This window comes from Macrobrachium nipponense, chromosome 21 (assembly GCF_015104395.2).
Source record: "Macrobrachium nipponense isolate FS-2020 chromosome 21, ASM1510439v2, whole genome shotgun sequence".
Lineage (NCBI taxonomy): Eukaryota > Metazoa > Arthropoda > Malacostraca > Decapoda > Palaemonidae > Macrobrachium > Macrobrachium nipponense.
This window is the reverse complement of record NC_087212.1, coordinates 42,393,991-42,400,745: the sequence shown is the minus strand read 5'-3', so window position 1 is coordinate 42,400,745 and position 6,755 is coordinate 42,393,991. Positions and strand designations below refer to the sequence as shown.

Below are 6,755 nucleotides of genomic sequence, written 5' to 3'. Positions count from 1 at the left end.
TGTTCTTTATTATATCATTCAGAACTGAATGCCCTGCAGTCGCCATCACAGATGCTATAAAGAGACTTTTATAATTCAGGAATTGAAATATAGACATTCTCTTCTGGAAAAAAAATTCTTGAAAGAAGAAAGAATGTATTGTATAAAAATAAACAGAAATGATTCCGAGAAAGTAAACAAAATTATTTCAGGGGAAAATATATCGCATAGCAATGCTCTATAAATCAACAGAAAGTCCAGGAACAGCAGAAAGAAAGAATTTAGGGATCAAAGAACGGTAAAAGTTAAAAAAAAAAAAAAAAACACCGCTTTTGATAACGAATAAATTCACGTAAGCATCCCATTCTCGTTATGTAAAAACCGTACACATACTCTCTCTCTCTCTCTCTCTTCTCTCTCTCGTCCTCTTCTCTCTCTCTCTCTCTCAGCTTCCAAAAAGCATCACCCGTAGAACTTCCTGAGTTGGAAGTTCCTAGTTACTTGAGAGAGAAGTTGAGCATAGCAAGATAAATAGATATACAGTCCTTCAGTCGGGGTTCAGCCGTGGTAGTGATCGGGTGTCCTTAGCAAGCCTCTCTCGTGCCGAGTGCGTCTCGTGGTTAAGAGTTCTGACTGTGTGTTTCTGAATTTGTTTTTCTTTTTTCATTTTTGTCCGTACGTCTTTACCTTTGAATAGAACTTTTCTCTCTTAGAGACCGAAGGATGACACTTGATGGCTGAAGTGTAGAAGCATTCGGGTCTCTAGTAGCGTTTTATAAAGAGATGATGAGAAGAGATATTTCCGTCTGTGTTTTGATCTTCTCAGCAATGTTAATTGCATTGCCAGTGAGATACGTTTGCCAGCGGGAATCAAAAGATTTATAATTCTCTTATAGATGCTCTATGAATTCAGTCTGTAATTAATTTGAATTAACATTTTAGTAAAGGCATCACAACTCATTATATTAGTTATAGTAAGTAATCTAAATATCAAAATATTTTTCTCATTTCGCAAAACGATTACCTATTTAAATTAACCTCAAACTAGAATCATTTTTACGTTTTTAAATGTTGAATTAATCCTTTTAACAAAGGAGACCAACATTCTTGTGCCAGAGATGCTTTTGGTTAAGAAGATTTCTAATTACTTAAGCACACGGCTTGTGCTTATTCGTGAACTGGTGGGGTGTGAGCAATTCACAGTTATAAAGAAGTTTATTATATATATATATATATATATAATATATATATATATATATATATACATACATACATACATATACCTACATACATACATACATATATATAGTAGTATATATATGCACATGTATATAGACATGTAAATACATATATATATATATATATACATATACGTAGATGTATGCATATATGTGTACACATGTACATATGATTATTTATTTATGTATATCGCACGCATTACTATGCATTCCCAGACATCCAAAATTATGTTTATCTGGAAATGTTTCTCCGTTATTCATTCATTCATTTCGTCATCTGAACGTGAAATTAATATATAAGTAACGACGATGATAACGCCTACGAAATAAAACTAGTTATACATCTAATTATTGAATTGTTAAAACCTGCAAAAATAAAACCTTTTATTTATTTATTTATTTATCTTACTTTTTTATATTTTTTATTTGTTGGTTGCGAAACACCTGACGTCATCGATGCGTGAAGAAGGACAACACGAACGAAACCAGCGAACGTTGGTTAATCGATCGGACTGTCTAATAAATCAAGATGAGCACCCTTCCTTCGACAAGCCTAAACAAATACTTGCAAGCAAGCTTAGGCACACACTCTTGCGCGTTATCTGCGTATAGATAAATGCTTGCATTATATTACATCATTTCATGATTATATATATATATATATATATATTATAATATATATATATATATATATATATATATATATATATATATATATACATATATGTGTGTGTGTAGGTGGGTGGGTGTCCTGTATACTATAATATGTATATATGTATATATATATATATATATATATATATATCTATATATAATATATACACGTAATTATTTTAAAAAGATAATATATTCATGTATTCCAGTTGCGTGTATGTTGTTCACTTCACTTACACATACACGTTATACCACTCTCATAGTGCACACACTTGGCCACTCACAAACACACTAACACACGCAACATACTTTCTTTCTTCACAAACACTAACACACGCAATACACATTCGCCCGCTAATTTCAGCAATGGCCAAAAATCTCGGAAGTCTTCAATGGACCGAGTGCCGTATTCTGAGAACTAACTGAAATTCCGTTTTTTCAGTGAGACAGCCAATATTTAGTCTTGCTTAGTCTTGGCCACAATAATTTAAAGTTATGCGCATGCTCGGTCAAGGTAGGTTCGAGTCCTGCGTGAGGACTGGCGGATGGAGACCGCCTCCATAACTTCCCGTCGAGCCTCTGACTTGAAATGGAATTATGTAATTGGTAGTTGGTCGACTTTGGTGAATTGGAACCTGTTCGAAAGGTTTAAAACTTTCCGGATCTAATAACAGACAAGCACATTGAGATTATATATATATCATATATATATATTATATATATATATATATTATATATATGTATATACAGGGTGATCAAAAAGTCCTTGTGCTCCTAATGTTTTCTCATACCACACTTAAGTGGCAGCATAACCATTAATGAAGATCTGAAATAAAATAAAGTGTAATTTATTATATTTATAATGTTTTTTATTAAGGATCAAACAACAAAATAATAAAACAGATCTTAATTAAGGGCTATGCTGCCGCTCAAGTGTCGTATCATAAAACATTAGGAACATAGAGACCTTTTGTTGATCACCCTGTATATGCATCTGTATAAATATATATATATATATATATATATATATATATATATATATATATATATAATGTTTAATAATATATATATAGATATATATAATATATATATATATATATATATATAGATAGATATATATATACATATATATATATATATATATATATATATATAATATATATATTATATATATATATATATCTATATATATATTATATATATAATATATATATATATATATATATATATAATATATATAGGTGTGTTACAGTGGTTTGTTTCTGAATGTATATACAACTTAGATTCAACCCTCACCCGACCTTATCCATGGCATAACTTCCACTAAACTTTTAAGGAAAGTCAACATTTACAGGAGTTAAAAGTGGCCGTGAGAGAAAGAAAAACAAACAGGAATAGCCGGAGTCAGTCAGCGCATGCGTGATTTACATGCAGGCGCTGGCTGGTTACGCAACCGCTGGTGAGAAAGACCCTGGGCTAACTGAATTTGCTCGTTTCCTTAATATATTACCGCCATTTTTGGCACAGCTGCCTTCCAGTTCACCGAAATAATCATAGACACGTATTTGACTCGTTGTGTTTTGAATTTTATCGGTTACTTTTTATGTTAGACGCGATTGAATGAATTGATTACATGAAGTAGACTGACGAGTCACTGGTAGAAGAAGAGGAAGAAGATTTTTGTCTCTGAGGGACATCATTTCAGATTCCGTCACCTGTCGTGAATCCCTAATGCAGAAGGGTCAAGGAGAGATATTGTCCCATGTTACAGACAGGCAGTTAGACTTAGTAACAAACAGAGACAGACTTAAGACGAAGCATTATGTTTCGTACAATGTTTCTTTAATAATACTGACTCTTCAGGATATTCATTTCCGTGTTTGAAGACAGACAGACGGATGCGTGACAACAACAACAAGGCTTTATGTCAAATTTAATCTTTCTCAAAATTGTGTGCTCTTGAGTTCAAACCTCTCTCTCTCTCTCTCTCTCTCTCTCTCTCTCTCTCTCTCTCTCTCTCTCAGAATTATACATTTGAATGTTTTCAGAACTTTAGAGAGTGTTTAAAGTTGTTTTAAAAGTACGTCTTTTACTAATTCGAAGTTAATTGTCTCATAAACTGAAGTCTCTCTCTCTCTCTCTCTCTCGTCTCTCTCTCTCTCTCTCTCTCTCTCTCTCTCTCTCTCTCGCAAAAATGATTCTGGTATGTCAAATATAACGTTTATATTAATGAGAGTAATCATAGATTTTCGTGGACACGCACTGAAATTCTGCTATGCTATGAAGTCTAAGTACTTATCTGATGCCAATTATTGTATCTATAAAACTATTCTCATTTTGTTGGGTCTTATAACCTCCATAAGATATGTTCACAAGAAGTAAAATGAGTTAAGGGGTTTTCGAACACAAATTAAGACAGTTGCGCATCATCACCAAAACTATTTTACCATAGAGCTTGAGAATAGTCAGCGAGGTGCTCTTTCATTTCATTAAAATCCTTAGGAACTGAAAAAAAAAAAAAAAAAAAAACTTTAAACCCACCAGACACACTCTTAGTCAGCGGTTTTTTTTTCTCCTTTTTTTTCTTTGAAGGGAATTTATATACGTGTTTTTGTTCGATAACTGATTTTACAGTTGATTCAAGCGGGTTTTTTTCTATCTTTAACTGTCACCATTTCAGATTCTTAATTCTGAGATCAAGTAACGCCTCTCTCTCTCTCTCTCTCTCTCTCTCTCTCTCTCTCTCTCTCTCTCTCATATATATATCTATATATATATATATATATATATATATATATATATATATATATATATATATTATATATATATATATATATATATTAGGGCTTGTGCCTTGTATGATAAGGCGCCCTATGATGGTAATGTTAGACTAGCGATAATCTATACGCTAAGTCGGTTGGTATTGCACTTCCATCTTCAATGGAGTGTCTGGGGTTTTGTAGATCACTTACGAAGTCGGTATTATCTTTACGACGATGTGTTAAACTCATGGTTCGGTGAGGTTCTTGTAGAAAACACTAAGTATAAAAAATTATATATTCTTCTGAAGTTTTACATGGTGAAGATCAGATATGATTGTACAAGTCTTCTAATAACGATAGCTTGATCACTTCTGCCAATGATGATGGCTAATCCTATTCCTCTACATGATAAAGCTTAGGTAAAGAGGTACAGGTCTTCTAATGACGATCGCTAACTCTGTTCTCCTGTCTACCATCTCTGTTACAAGTTATGAAGGAACAGACAGTAGTTCGAACATATGAACATATATCAGATGACATAGTTACATACGAACACACAATCAAAATGAGACCACGCTACAGATCACGTAGGCGGTAGTTGTCTCAAGCAGGGAGCTTGGACTAATGTTTATAAAACAATTGAATGACTACAGGTGACGGCATGTTATCTTAGCCTACTTTTATTGTATACGTCATCTTTAGCGTCTCTAGTCTGATCCTGCAAGCAATCTGGTTGACCTCTTTAGTTTTTAGACTTTTATATATATGGACTAACATTCCATATTTTTATTATGTAAACACTTACATATATATATATATATATATATATATATATATATATATATATATAGATATATATATATATATATACGTACATAACGTTATCGTACTTTTATTTACATACATGGATGTAACATTGTACAATCATAATTTGTGATATAAAATCACGATGAAGTGGGGTAGTAGAATATTGCATGGTAATGACTAATGAACTGATAACCAAAGTATAATCAATTGCAAAGCCATAGATTAAGAAATTGCGGCTATAAAATTAATAGTATTAGACTACTTAACAAAGCGCCCGGTTCTGTTGTAACATCATATTTCTTTTTAGAAGTTGAAGAATAACCCCTAGTGACCTCAGATGAACCTTACAAATGTGTCTCACGTCCTACGAGAAAATCTTTTCCACAAGCTGTTAGTTTTGACTATAATCTTACAGTTCTTGTAGTCACAAAGGATTGTTTCTGCTTGCTTGAGAATTCCTTTAAAAAATTCCGATGCCTTGAATAAAATTATTCAGTACGATTATGTTTAAACAATTACATTTTTGTGAGATTTGCCAGAAATAAGATACTTTCGGGAATACTGAAAGGAGGAAATTATGTTTGCAAAGCTTTTTATGCAGACCCATGAGACCGGACTAATCACAGGCAGCCACAACATCCCAAGGTTCAGGCGAGTCAGTTGTGTGTGTGTGTGTGTGTGTGTGTGTTGATTTGCTGATTTTCTCGGGTACTTTTTTGTGTATGCGTTTTTGTTGTGTGCGTTTTTTGTTCTTTTGAGGTACGTTTAAAGTTCTTTGAAGGTTTTGTGCCTTTACCAAGTCGTGTAGAAAAGCGTCGACAAAGGTTACCGTCTTATGTATAAAGCACTGATAAAAATATTGTTGATAGATTTTGTATCAATTGGATAAAAATATTGTTTACCAAGTAGTGTATAAAATCCTGGACAAAAATATTTTTGGGCAAGTAGTGTAAAAAAAAAAAAAGCATCGACAAAAATATTAATATATGCATGGGAGGCTTTTTGTAAAATGACTTAATCCAATCGAAAAATTAGTGAATACTTGTCTCTAGGGAATAAAATATTTATTAACAAAAAACTGAAAAACTTGAAAAAACTGAAATCTAGATCAAACAACTTCTACCTGACCCACAAAAAAAAAAAGATAAATAAAACACTGAAACCAGTATCCAAAGCTGCCAATAACTGTCAAGTCAGCAGTATATTATCGTCCTAACAGCTGACGTGCCCTTCCAAAACCCCGAGACGTCTACGACCGTAAAGACGTCTGCATCGTGTATGACGGTGACAATAAATTCCGCGCCGAAGGATATCA

General features: G+C 32.9%; 1 protein-coding gene across 3 annotated transcripts in view; it reads left to right on the top strand.

Annotated features, from left to right (window-relative positions):
• The first annotated feature begins 528 nt into the window (after window positions 1-528).
• The window catches only part of LOC135197964 (uncharacterized), a 144,927-nt gene continuing 138,700 nt past the window's right edge, over window positions 529-6,755 (top strand). For 2 of the 3 annotated variants that reach the window (XM_064225265.1, XM_064225263.1), the window contains exon 1: window positions 529-614. The gene's annotated coding sequence lies outside the window, so the exon portion shown is untranslated. The remainder of the gene's footprint in view (window positions 615-6,755) is intronic. The other variant, XM_064225264.1, reaches the window with a different exon arrangement.